Consider the following 13,120-nt stretch of genomic DNA (forward strand, 5'->3'; position numbering starts at 1 on the left):
TGGATTCATGGGAGGCATTGTTATGAGCTCTGGGTATTCAGCTCGACTCATGTAGGACATTGTTGTGGGATCCAGGCCCTCAGCTGGATTCCTTGGTCTTAGTGTGTGGACAGATTTCCTGCATTCTTTTGTATACTGTTCTTTGGGTGACTATTATAAATAATCATATGAAGTATGTGTCCTGTATTATATTGTTCTCCTTGCAAAAATAACCCCCAAAACCAACACATCCATGAACCTATCTCAGAAAAATTGAGACAGCATCAGTTGTTCTTTAATGAAGTTCCACAAATTTTACCTCCCTCCAAAGCATTTCTTGCCAAAGAAAATTGTTTCCTGCTGTGAACCCTTCTGTGTCAAAACCTTTGCTTTGCAAAGAGGAGCTTGAGAGTCTTAAGTTGGCTCTGAGTCTCCATGAAATATGGGTTCAACTCTGTGTATAAAACTAGGGGAAAGATGCACAGGCATCAAGGGGTTACACCTTGTTCCACAGAAAATTTTATCCCGATGTGAGTTAGAAGCAGACACAATGAATTCAGCCCATCTACTTTTTAATGGCTTGCATTATTAAAAACATTACTTATGCCTTTTTGCATGACAAAGAACATGAGTAATAATTTTGATAATAACTTTGTCTTTCATACACAAAGGAACTCAGTGTGAAAGTTTTAAAAATAATATCTTTGGGGCAAAACTGCAGATTAGCAACACACTGGGAAATGAGCTATTCAATTGTGGGAGAAGACTGCAGTGCTTTTTTTTCTTCATTTTAAAATTGGAATCCCAGCAGAAAGCTGGAAGAATGCTTAAACAGTCATGCCCATTAGAATATTTGGTCTGTGGAACAAGATGTCAAACTTCTGGGTAGAAAAGTATATATCTATATATCTATATAACTATATCTATATCTATGTCTACATATAGAGAGATATATGTAATTTCTTCAAACCTTCCTGTACTATGGTAGTTACTCCACCTACCAAATATGTCTTGAAGATGTTTTTTATATGCACAGATATTTTTTTACATACAATGTTTTGTGGTCCAGTGCAATTAATGGGCAATTAACGCTTGAACTATGATCTGAAGTGTGATCAAAATGTTTAAATTTTAAAAGTTATTACAGTAAAAGATACATTAACTTTAATTCCCCTCAAAATACTCTATCCTACTTTGAACACACTTATTACACTTTGAGCACATTATCCCAGCATGCTTTCTGAAGCAGTTCTGAAAATCCTCTTTCACCAATGTTTTTATGAGATGTAATTAGAAACATGACGGATGCTGCTGCTAGGTGCAGTGCAACAGGAGCAAGGTGATGGGTCCTCACGTACGTTATTAACCAGATTTGGTACCATGTAATTTCCAGGACTTCCCCAAAGTGAAAATCACAATAAAAGGTAAAACATTTTGAATTTATTCAGGTCACTGAGGCAACCAGGACAGCACAACTGCTTGAGCTTTAAAGCATGTCTTCTCTAGAATTTTTTGACAAGAAGCAACTGAATTTCATTCAACAAATATTTATGAGGCATCTACTACATGCTTGATATGGACTTTAAGAGCACAAGAATGAATAAATCAGAGAAGGGTCGCCATCCACACAGAGCATGTATTCTACCACGAGGAGTTAGATGTTGAATAATAACCCTGAATGCATAAGAATATGGTAGATGTTAGAAGATAAATGCTATTGGAAGAGGTAAGGGTGGTCATGATAGGTCTGCTTGAACAGGAAATATTTAAAGCAAGACTTGAAGGGAAAAAGGGAATGCTATAGTTTGGATAATGAATGTTCTCCAAAGCCCATGTGTTAAAGACATGATCCCTACGGTGATTCTACTTAGAGGTGGTTAAATCATAAGAGGTATGCCCAGTAGATCCTTAGATCATTTGGAAGTGTGTCCTCAGAGGGAATTGTGGGACCTAGGTTCCTTCTTGGCCATAGTGCCAGAAGTTTCCTTTGCCACAGGCTCCCTGCCATTTTTGTCCACCATGTCCACAGCAGACCTAAATGCAATGAAGCCACTAGTCACAGACTGGAACTTCCTAACTGAACCAACCCAAACCCTTTCTCTTCATTAGTTAGCTATCTCAGATGTTTCATTATAGGAACAGAAGCCTGGCCCATTAGAGGTGTAGCTGCAGCCCATCACAGCCAGTGCTAAGGTCATAGTCAAGAAGGTTGCATGTGAAAGTTTGGGGAGATACAGACTGGGTTCAAGATCTCAGCTAGACAAGAGATGACAGGGACCTGGACATCCAAATCCAGGGAGTAGAGAGGAGAATCAAGCTGAAAAATAAATGTGTTCACCCTCAGCATATAAAGAACTTTTAACGGCATGAGGCTACAGGAGATCCCTAAGGAAATAAGTGACTACGGAGAAGAAGTCAGGATGGAGGACTACATCCTGGGGCTTTTCAACATTTCCAACCAAAAAAGAAGAACAGCAAAGAGGATGAAAAAGACAGAAAGAAAACCAAGGGCTTGTGTTGGCCTGGAACCTAAATGAAGAAAGTGTACCAAGGAGAAAGAAACCATCAACTGTCTGTACATGTGTTTGTTGCTGATGTTTTTGTTTGCTTTGTTTATGTAGGCTATCACAGGGTTTTTATATGTGAAATGAACAAATTAAAGCTGTGAAATTTCCTACTTAAAAAATCAAGGTTTTCATATCCTCCTACGAAACCCCTGATGGCCTAATTCACATTCGCACCACACAGAAGCAACTGGCTGGAGCTGAGGGTTATGGGTTCCCCATTCACTAGAGCAGGAGTCCCCAGGCCCTGGGCCACGGACAGGTACAAGCTTCATCTGTATTCAAACCGTCTCTCCACCACAAGTATTTATGCCCGAGCTCCACCCATCCCGTCAGTGGAAACATTATTTTTCATGAAATCAGTTGCTGGTGCCTAAAAGGTTGGGGACTACTACAGTAGAGCACCCCACAATCTGACAGTGGGTGTGAATAGACTCCTACCCCAACCAGCCTCTCCTACCTACCTATCTGGCTAAGGAAACATCCCAGTGGTATTTTCTCTTCTACAAGGTTTTTTAAAACCAGTGCCAGATTCCAAAGCCTCCGAAGGCTCTACAAGGATCTGTATCTGTATCTGAAATACATCTTTTGAATAGTTTTGTTTATGAGTCTTGGTCTAGAAATCCTACATCTTATCATGACAGATTTCCTCTAGACCAGCGGGGGACACAGACTCCAGGAGATGTCAGGAAGTGTTAAATGGCAAAAAAGATTTCATGTTTAAATAAGTATGAGTTAGGCTGAGTTAACACTAAGTCAGGCTGTTTCTTTCTTTTTTCATTTTTGCAAGCCAGAGGTTTTAAATGCTAATAAGAACTAGAACTCTTCCAGAGTTACATTCTATGCAGCTTTTCTCTGTTGGCCAAGGGATACTTTTCTGGTGGGTAGGACACCTTGAGAGACGAGAGGGGCACAGGACATGCAGGGAATGGCCACTTGGGACTGGACATCCACAAAGGCTGGAACCGTGTATTATTTCCAGATGCCATTACAATAAATAGCATAGATGTTCAACCATTCACTGAACAAATTACCAACTGGTGAGGCTGGATCTATCTCCTGGCAAGGCTAATGGACTCCAGATTGTACTCCAACCTGGGTGATAGCAGATGAAACAAGTCCTCAGGACCTGCACAGAACTGGTTCCCTAGCAGCAGGTCAAGGGGGATTCCACTCAGTTGCATGAGTTGGAGCATTTCCTCAGGCAGCACGGTCCTGCCTGTTCAACTGGTGTCATTTTCCCATGGGGAGGGATCTATTTCAAAGCCCTGGGCTTACTGAGCGAGTCACGTTCAGAGCACACAGCCCTTTCCCAAATCCCCCAGGCCTGTTTCTCTGATTTCTCTCCCGTTACTGTTCATCGCAGCATCGCTTGATACCAAAACTGATCTTGCATTAAATCGAGAGATGATCTCTGGCAGCGTACAACAGGGCTCAGCAATAGATGTCTGCTGTGCCAGCTTCCAAATATGGCTGTTTCACTCCACTCCCAGAGGCAGGAGCTTAAGCCAAATGTGCCGTGAGGATGAAATGCCAGAAAAAGGCACGTCCCAAACATCTGCTTCCCTGTTTGTTGTTCTTGTCCCTTTTTCAAAAAGCTAGCATTTACTCAGCACTCCCTGTGTGTCAGGCATCTAATTTCCACAATAACTTTATGATGTGGATATTATCCTTATTTTACAGACGAGAAAACCAAGGTTCAGAAAAATTTTAGCCACCCGAGCCAAGGTCACACGGTTAGTAACAGGGCTCAGATTGTTACTTCAGACTTGACTTGATTCTAAACTACTGCTTAACTAGTAATTCCCAAATATGCTAGAAGAGGCTCAGTGAATCAGCTAGGAGGCTTTGGAGAGACACCTGTCCGCATTCTTTCAGGGGATCTTCGTACATGACCTCCTAACTGGGCCTGCACATGGTAGATGGAGCACGGCATATACATTTAACAACAGATTTGGAAAATTAAACTGAATTAAAAGAGGGTATAACATTTGTACCCAAAACAAACAAAAAATTGCTCCCCATTAAAAAAAAAATCCACAATTTTCCGAGTCATCAGGCATTCAGACCCCATTCTCATTTGAGAATGAGTTGAAAGGGGGTCTCATCTGAGAATGATTAAAATGTTTTGGAACTGGATAAAGGTAGTAGTTATACAACATTGTGATTACAACCAAAGGTCACTGCTTGCATATTTTTAAATTGGTTCATTTTATGTTATGTGAATCTTGCCTTTAAAAACACACACATATGAGTGGACCACAAAGCTGATTTCTAACACAACTTTAACTTGAAGAACCAATTCTGGTCTTAGCAAAGTGTCTGCTTAGCTGCAGCCCTCCTGGGGAGCCGCTAGGCATTCTCTGAAACTCAAGGTCAATAGCCTGCATTGCTAGATGATCCATTTCCACTGGGGACATGGCTGCAGAGTCCACTTATTTGGGGCAAGGGAGAAAATGCCAAAGTCAACGCTCCTTAAGCATGAAGTTTTTAGAGCATTCAGTAGCCTTGCAAAAGTCAGAAAGGGAATTGGCACAGTTCAATCCCTAAAGAGAAATATAAAAATTTTAGCCAAATGTCTGTGGACTCAAAATCCCCCACCAAAATCTGTGCAAGCAACGATTTTCCTTCCCCAGTATACACAGCCAAATCTCACATGTTGTCTGCAGTCACCATAGCTTGTCCTGCAGATCCTCCCTCTTCCTACCTTAGCTACAAAACCACTGCCCGACAGACTCTAACACTCCTATCCCCTTCTGAGACCCCCTTCATGCACACACAGGGGCTCACACACACCTGTGACTCAACACAGGCACGGTCTCAGCATGGACCCGGCACCTGCGGTCCTGGCTTGGCAGAGAGCTCACACAGGGAGGAGCCTGGCCACTTCTCAGCTCATCCTCCTGCCTGATCGCCTGAGGCCTGAAGCTCCTTGGCTTGTACCCAGCCAGCATCTTACAGAGCTCCTTGCCTCACGTGACAAACAGTTCAAATGGCTTCCGGAACTCACTCTCCTAACCCAGAGCAGTGCGTCCCCTCTTTCATCTGAGTCTTGCTCAGCCAGCTAAAACCGCCCTGTTACATAAATGTGTTCATCTCATTACACGCCATGCCGCACTTCTGAATCACTGTCACTGACACTTGTGTTTGGTGTTCAAAAGTGAGGGTGAAATGTGCATTGTCATCTGCTACACTGGGTGACCAGAGCGAACACTCGCGCTGTGTTCCCCTAGCATTCAGAATGCAATTTCAGGCGCTGTGATGGCTTTGCTCCACGCAAGGCTAATCAGCCGTGCCGGGATCAGGGCCACCACACTGGCCTCGTCAGCACTCTCCTCAGACTGTTCGTACTTCGCAAAGATCAAAAAGCACACCAAGAACGAAGGCGAATGCCATGAAATGGCCCTACACTTTAATTTGTTTTCTGAAGGTCAAGGATCTATAATGAGGCTCACAAAGGAGCAATCCAGTGGGGTAAAAATACACATTAGAGGGGCCTCTCCTATATTAAAAGGGAAAAAAATAGGTCATTGACCATTTTAATGGGATCATTTTGGTCTGCTGTCCTCTGGGTGCTAAAACCATACCGGAAATGAAGAAGTGAGTGGGATCTTTTATATTCATTAATAATGTCCCAAAAGTAGGAAGACTGAATTTGGTGTAAAATTACACACTTCTCAGGGAGACAGGTGAGGCCACTGAGCTGAATGTGTCGTAGGACAGGATTCCTCAGGAGGAAGACTGCCAACTCTTATGCAGATGGCTGGTTTGGCTAGTGGACTCTGCAAACAGAAGACTAGTTTAGTGAGAAGACAATGGCCCAATGACATGCCATCAGGCCCTTTCCATTGTAGGCTCTGTGATGTCCTGTCCCTAGGACCCAGTGGGAAGTTTTCTGAAATGTATCTTAGAAGTGTTCACTAAGAATGGTCATCCTGGGCCTCCAGCCTGCTCCTGTAAACCTACCAGCCCCAATAACCACACTACACCGAATGTGACAGAGGCTCACAATGAAGGTAGGAGGCATACAGTGCTCACCCAAATAAGGTGCTGTCTGCTGTACTTGTAAAGCTGTTGAATGTCCACGTGAACTGGCTGTGGCAGCCCTGGTGTAACAATAAGTCAGGAAAGAGCAGGCCAGGCCCATGACAGAACTCCAAAGCTCAGAGCCGAGCTAAGCAGTGCTGGAGGGACCAAGTGGCACTTCTCTGTTGGAAGACACCAAAAGTTTTACACACGATGCAACTGTCCTAACCCTATCTCAAAATTTGCTCGAAATAGAGGGTGCATGTATTTCTCTCACTATCCTAACCACTGAATTCCTTCTGATAAAGCAACATATGCTTCCTTGCCTCTTCACAGTCACAGAAAAGAGAGATTCTTGCCTTCTAATGCCCAGGTGTTGCTTCTGTCCCCAAAGTATTGATATTGTGGTTCAGATAGCTATTTTGAACAGAAATGACGGATACTCGAAGTTTTCTTTACTCCTTGTCAGACTAGCTTCAGATTTAGCGACCATATCTGATTTCTATCCCACTTCATAACACAGGTTTGGAAATCAGAAATTCCTTTTCTATCGAATACATTTGCAAATCACAACTCCTGAAGATTCTGTGAGTCAAAGTCAGGATGTGTCATAAACACCTTGACTGAAGAGACCACTTCTTCATGAGTTTTGTTATTTCCTGCTTCAACTAAGAGTCTCACAGAGATTCACAAAACCACTTACTGAATAGGTCCGGTTATTTTGTCATAAAAGGAGAAAATGCTGATCCTCTGGTGATAGCGCTTAGGACAGCAAATCTTACAGTAGCTTCAAGTGTGTAGGGAGCAGGATTCAGACAGTATGTCTTTCTATCTCAGGGCCTCTTCAGCTGTCATCTTGCATACTTGGTGACTTACTTTCTTCCTTGCAATCTAAACTGGTCCCCCAGCGTCTGGTTCCCGGTAGCTGGAAAGTTCTGCCTTCAGTACATGCCCTGCAGCAAGCGCAGGAACACCCCTCTGCCTCTCCATCTGGGGATTTAAATTGTTTCATGAGATGTACTGACACCCAATTTGGGTTAGGGGTTTGATTTAAATGTGCTGTCAGTTTTGATTTTTCACATTAGCTGCTCATGCTAGCAGAGCAGGCCCACTAAACTAGCAATAAGTTTTTAATCCAAAGAGGTTAAAATAAACGGGGTGTCATGAGAGTAGCCAAAGGCTTCTTCTGACCAAGTTCAGCCCACTGAAGGGATGAGCTGCCTGCCCCATGAGTGTCATGGGGAGGGAGGCATTTTCTCACCGGGTGGGCAACAAGCTTCTACTCACATCACCTTCTCACCTTTTGGAGAAGAACAGACTTGAAAATTGTCTACATAGAGATGCAATAGCTGCTAATTGGAGTCGCTCCTTTCTGACTCCTTGACCGCCAAAAAAGTGTGTTGGAATTCAAAGAGAATACTTGCTCCTCTGCTTTCAGAGACTGATGATGCTGGTGGAGACTCTGACAAAACCTTGTGTTCAGGAGGTGCTCAGTAAATGTGTGCAGAGTACAAAGCAAGAGCCTTCATCCCAGCATGTGGATCTGTTCAGCTAGCAGAGAGTGGTTTACCCTCCTGGGAGACAGGTGTGGTCTTTGGTTTCCTATTCACCAGTGCACCACCACTCTTGACTTCAGGTCAGCAAAAGTGCTGCATGAGACAGTCTCCAGCAATAGTCTACCAGGAAACCACCCTCAACAAGGATTCCTCCCAGCAAACAGCGTTTTCCCCCTTGTTTAACTCTCATCCTTGTGGGCTGGCCAGACCATAGCAGTTAAGATGGGCCAGGTGATGGTGCAGTAACAGTGAACTCCAAATCTAGGTGACTTACACTGGCAAAGCTTTCCCACACACATTACAGGCTCTGTAGTTTGGGTTGCTAGGGGGCTCTCGTTACTCTGGAACCCAGGTGCCTAGAGGATCCATCCGTTCTGGGCTTGCATTTCCTGTCGCTGGAGGGGCAAAGGAAGTATTACATTTCCAAATTCTATAAGAAAACTGACAGACATTAGCTTTTATTTCTTGCAATCTAAATTTGTATATAATATCTTTGATCTTGCTTGTTTTCCCACAAAGTCTGTAACTGTCGCCTGGCTCTTCAACAAAATAATATGCTGACCTGGCCCTACAATATTAAGAAAAGAGCATTTATACAAGGAACTCACCAAAGCCCCCATGGGGATGCTGCTGCTGGGGCCTCCTGCCAGTCACGGACATGCCAGTCAGTAAGGCAGACCATGAGTGCAAGTGACAGAAGCAGCTGGGAAAATGAGACAGAGGCCCAGGAAAAAGGCGGTGGTACTGTGAGAAACACACCAAGTTAGATTCTACAACTAGCACCTCTGTTCACTTCTTGGTTTCCTTTTAAATCGCTCTGTATTCAGCCTCTGACCTTGGGTTCCGAGGTCTGTGAAATGAAGGAAGTTACTTGGCCTGCCTCGTTGTCTGTACTGGTGCACACAACAAGCGGAAGCACAGAGTAGACCCCCTTGGGCCCCTGCAGTGAGACTGCAGTTGGCAGTGCTTTGCCATCCACATACGCTTAGTAGAGGTGGCACCATTATCTCATCCATTGGGGCAGTCACAAATGCCTGCCTAGACTCTGGTGTCACTCTCCAGTTAAATGTGAGGAAATGCAGTAATTAATCAAGGAGGGGCATGGATTGCTAGCCACATTTTCCTAAAACTTGGAGTCTCTCATGTTAGTAATTTCAGTCTCAATTAGGTGTCAGACCATATATAGCACCAGAGCGGGGCTGGGCCCTAGGATGGAGGGAAACCACCAGAGAAAGGCTAGCAATATACAGCAGGGCCAGATTGTGAGGGGCAGTGCTTTGGTTTTGATTGATTACAAGAGATAAAGTTGAACATTTACAATTGCACGCATGTGGTTGCCTCCCTGACCTTGGAGACTGGCCAGTGGCAGGACAGTCACACAGAGGGACAAAGGGCTACAACTTTTGGATAAATAAAAATTAAAATTAGAGTCCTGCAAAGCTCCAGCTGGGGCACAGTGGGACCAATTTGCCACCATGCTTGAGGGTAAGTAAAGGAGCCAAGCTGGGGACTAGAGATGGGACCCGCAAAGACACCAACAGGGGCCGGAAGTGAGAGGACAGATGCCAGGTCAGAGATGCCAAGAGTTTTGCATTAACCTGGGGTTGGTGGGAGTCCCTCTTCCCATGCTGGTTCGGAATGTGTGGGCACGTTGTCCTCGATTAAGGCACAATATTCAGTTATGAATCCAAAGATAAGTTGGACTCTCTCAGAGCACGTTGGAAGCGAAGTCTTCTATATTCTCAGGTCATTCAAAATCTGGTGGAAAACATTAGACCTAAGACACACTGTTCCTCCATACCTGCTCCAGGTGGGGTGAGACCGTTCAGGGCAGAAGTTCAGGATGGGCTTTGGAGGCAGGGACAGAGAGCGGCAAGGAATGGGCAGGGAATAATCCAGCTGAAAAACACAGTGATGATTAAAATCATTCCAGATGAAAGCCTCCGTGATGTCCTTTTGCGATAATTAGCAAAACGTATTTCTATAGCAACATTTTAAGTTAACAATGGACTTCACTCCCTCAACCCACCAGCTGGCTCTGATCAGTATCACCTTGTCTTTCTGAGAAGGGGGCCTTCAGGAGAGACTCCTCACAGGGATAAGAGGGGAAATTGGTTGTTCCGAAAACAGGGCTCTTTATTCTCTGAAACCACTTTCAAAGGGGGAAAGCTGCATATTAATGAAAAGTATCACCATCATTATTATTTACTTCAAATGTTGGGCTCTCTCATCACAAAAGCTTCATTCTCTGTAATCTTATTGTTGTTTGGTATCATGAAGACACTGAAATTCATTTACTCCTCCAGTGCTGGGTAGGACGAGTGCCACCTGCCGCGATCTCTCTGTGGCTGGTTTTATCCTATTATGCTATTTATAGGGCCTTCGCAGGGAAGGTGTCTGGAATAGTGATGCCAAAGTTTCCTGCTTCCCTCCATCTGACAGCTGGCATGTTGTCTGACAACACAAAGGCGGAGAAGAAAGGTTGCATATCAAAATATTTTGAAGGCAAGGCTGTCAAGCACACAGACACACAACATGGGTAATTACTTAAGTTTCACTGCAGTGTCCAAAATGAAATATTTCTAGCCTGGGGACAGTGAGTGAGTTTTAGAAAAATTGGATCCCAAAGTCTATCCTTTTCTTATTGCACCTTTACACACAAATACACACACACACACAGAGACAATTCAGAATAACTAGCATTTTAGCAAGGGTATCAATTCTGAGTGCATCCTTTATTTCTATAGTATGAAAAGAACTGATCTTAGTAAATTTCCATCAAGAAAATCATATTCTCACAGATTTTTGAGCAATAAAACTTGAAATCAGCCAAAGCCAATGTGGAAAACTTTGGCTGGCTAAGAGGACACTTAATACGACTGATTTTCAGGAGACTCAAGACATTGGGCACACTCAGAGTTTAATTCAAACCGAAGAAAAGCATTTTCCTAGTGGAAAATGTTCTCTTTGTTTGCCAGTCTTTGTGCTGTAAGGTTTTCAGTCTCAGTGGGCATGGTTGCAATCCCAGCACTCTGAGGCTGAGGGAGGATCACAAAAATGAGTGCTGCTTGGGCAACTTGGTGACTTAGCAAGATCCTGTCTCAAAATAATCAAGTTAAAAAATGACTGGAGATTTAGATCAGTGTGAAGACACCAAGTTAAAGAAAAAAAAGTTTCTCAGTGTTTAAACATTTTGAAAATTCCCCTTTAGGTATTTGTATCCCTGAAACATCATATCCCATATCAGTGTCATGAACGGGCTACCCTGCAGAGAATATTCCTTAAGGTAAAGTGCTATGGTAAGATTGATTCATTCCTCATCTTTTTTGTCAGAAAGTCCAAGGCTGCAATGATGAGGGTCCAAGCATCAATAAGACCACCTCACCAGTGCCCTTGGGCTCCGAGGCCCCTGATCCACGACACCCTCAGATCCACTGCCATACCCCTCTCACCACTCCAGCCTGGGCCTGGAGTGGACACACAGCTAGCAAGGGGTCTCCAGAGCTGCTCCTGGTCCTAGACCTGTGTACCAGGGCTCCACAGTTTGCGCTGAGCCAATTAGATTTTCTCTCAGGAAAAAGGCACAGCACAAATTGTAGGGGAAGAACTGGCGTGCAATGACGGGCGTGACTAAAGTTCATAGGGCCTGAGGACTGAACTGGAAGAGGTTAAAAGTAGGAAGAGATCACCTGTGCGAAAAAATCTAGGGGACTGAGAAAATCTACAAAAGTGAGAGGGGCAGTGGTAGTAGCTCCTGCTGCTGTAAGAAACTGCCATGAACCGAGTGGTAGAATAACAATGTATTTCTCACAGTGCTGGAGGTTGGCAAGTCTGAGCTCAGGGTGCATCTGGGTTTCTGGTGAGGGCTCTCTTTCAGGAGGCACATAACCAGAATCTCCTGGCATCCTCCCCTGGCAAAAGAGCTCCCTGGGACCTATTTTACAAGGACACTAATCTCATTCTTCTCCAGGGCACCGAACTCAGGAACAAATTACTTCTTAAAGGCCCTACTTCCTATTAGCATCACAGTGGTTAGGATTTCTACATTCGTCTCAACACATTTTGCTGGGATTTCAGCATTCAGTCCATAGTAGCTGGGGCAAGTCAGGGGCTGCTTTGGTGGTGCCCTTGCAGGAGCCTGATTATGCAGTATTTCCTGGGTTTCTGATACAATCTGTATCTTTCTAAAAGAAAGAGTGTCTTTCAACTCCCTTGCAACTGAGAGATCCTACTTATAGCATAGCCTAAACACTACCTGAATCCAGATCACCTGGCGGTTGTTAAACTGGTCTGCAGCCAAGACCTGACTCTGCCATGTTAGGCAGAGAAACGAGGGATATGCATTTCCAGAAAGCACTGCATACTTCAGGAGACTCTGAAAACCACATTCTTTATAGAAACATCTTCAAAGGCATTTTGCCTGTGAAAGCTTCTGAAAAAAGAAATACAAAAAGTCAAATGAATCCTGATTCAGTTTTCAGAACGTGTCATGTTCACATTATCTTCAAGTCATTCAAAAACACTGTAATCGTGAGGGTGGTTAAATTAGCACACAAGCAGCAAATGCTTGTGATAATCACCCTTCCTTCTAGCAGTGGCTTCTGACTGTTCTTACACGAGCACGTACCTATTAAAATCAGGATCATATGCACCAGGCTTAGTATGTCCCATGCAGCTTCATTATCCTTTCTGTCCACACACCATTCTGGGTCTACTGAAGCTGCGGTGTATTATAATTTCAATGCCAACTAAGGGACAAAAGTGATGCCCATTTTCCTCTGGAGTCACAGGGCTTAGTCTTCTAGCAAATACTTACTGAATTCTGAGTCTGTACCTAGAGCTACAGAACTCTTCCAGGCACAAGGAATCTAGAAATGACATGGAAGCCATGCCCCAATCGAAAGGAACTATGATCTTACATCTGGGAGGGAGATAGACCTGAAATTTAGGAACATAGGTAGAAATGTCAGTAGGAGACGGGTGGGTAACGTGTTC

General features: G+C 44.0%; 1 long non-coding RNA gene across 3 annotated transcripts in view; it reads right to left on the reverse strand.

Moving 5' to 3' along the window:
* Nucleotides 1-12,551, reverse strand: part of LOC102028884 — a 20,435-nt gene extending 7,884 nt beyond the window's left edge. The window contains exons 1-6 of one of the 3 annotated variants that reach the window (XR_261402.2): nucleotides 12,381-12,551; nucleotides 10,335-10,579; nucleotides 9,724-9,883; nucleotides 8,400-8,520; nucleotides 7,273-7,559; nucleotides 5,980-6,325 (exon numbers count right to left, since the gene is read on the reverse strand). This is a non-coding gene — a long non-coding RNA (uncharacterized LOC102028884). Of the gene's footprint in view, nucleotides 1-5,979; nucleotides 6,326-7,272; nucleotides 7,560-8,399; nucleotides 8,521-9,723; nucleotides 9,884-10,334; nucleotides 10,580-12,380 lie in introns of those variants that run through there. The other 2 variants (XR_261401.2, XR_001234546.1) reach the window with 2 other exon arrangements.
* Between the last annotated feature and the right edge of the window lie 569 nt (nucleotides 12,552-13,120).

Source organism: Chinchilla lanigera, unplaced genomic scaffold (genome assembly GCF_000276665.1).
Source record: "Chinchilla lanigera isolate Chin_1 unplaced genomic scaffold, ChiLan1.0 scaffold00029, whole genome shotgun sequence".
NCBI classification, from domain to species: domain Eukaryota; kingdom Metazoa; phylum Chordata; class Mammalia; order Rodentia; family Chinchillidae; genus Chinchilla; species Chinchilla lanigera.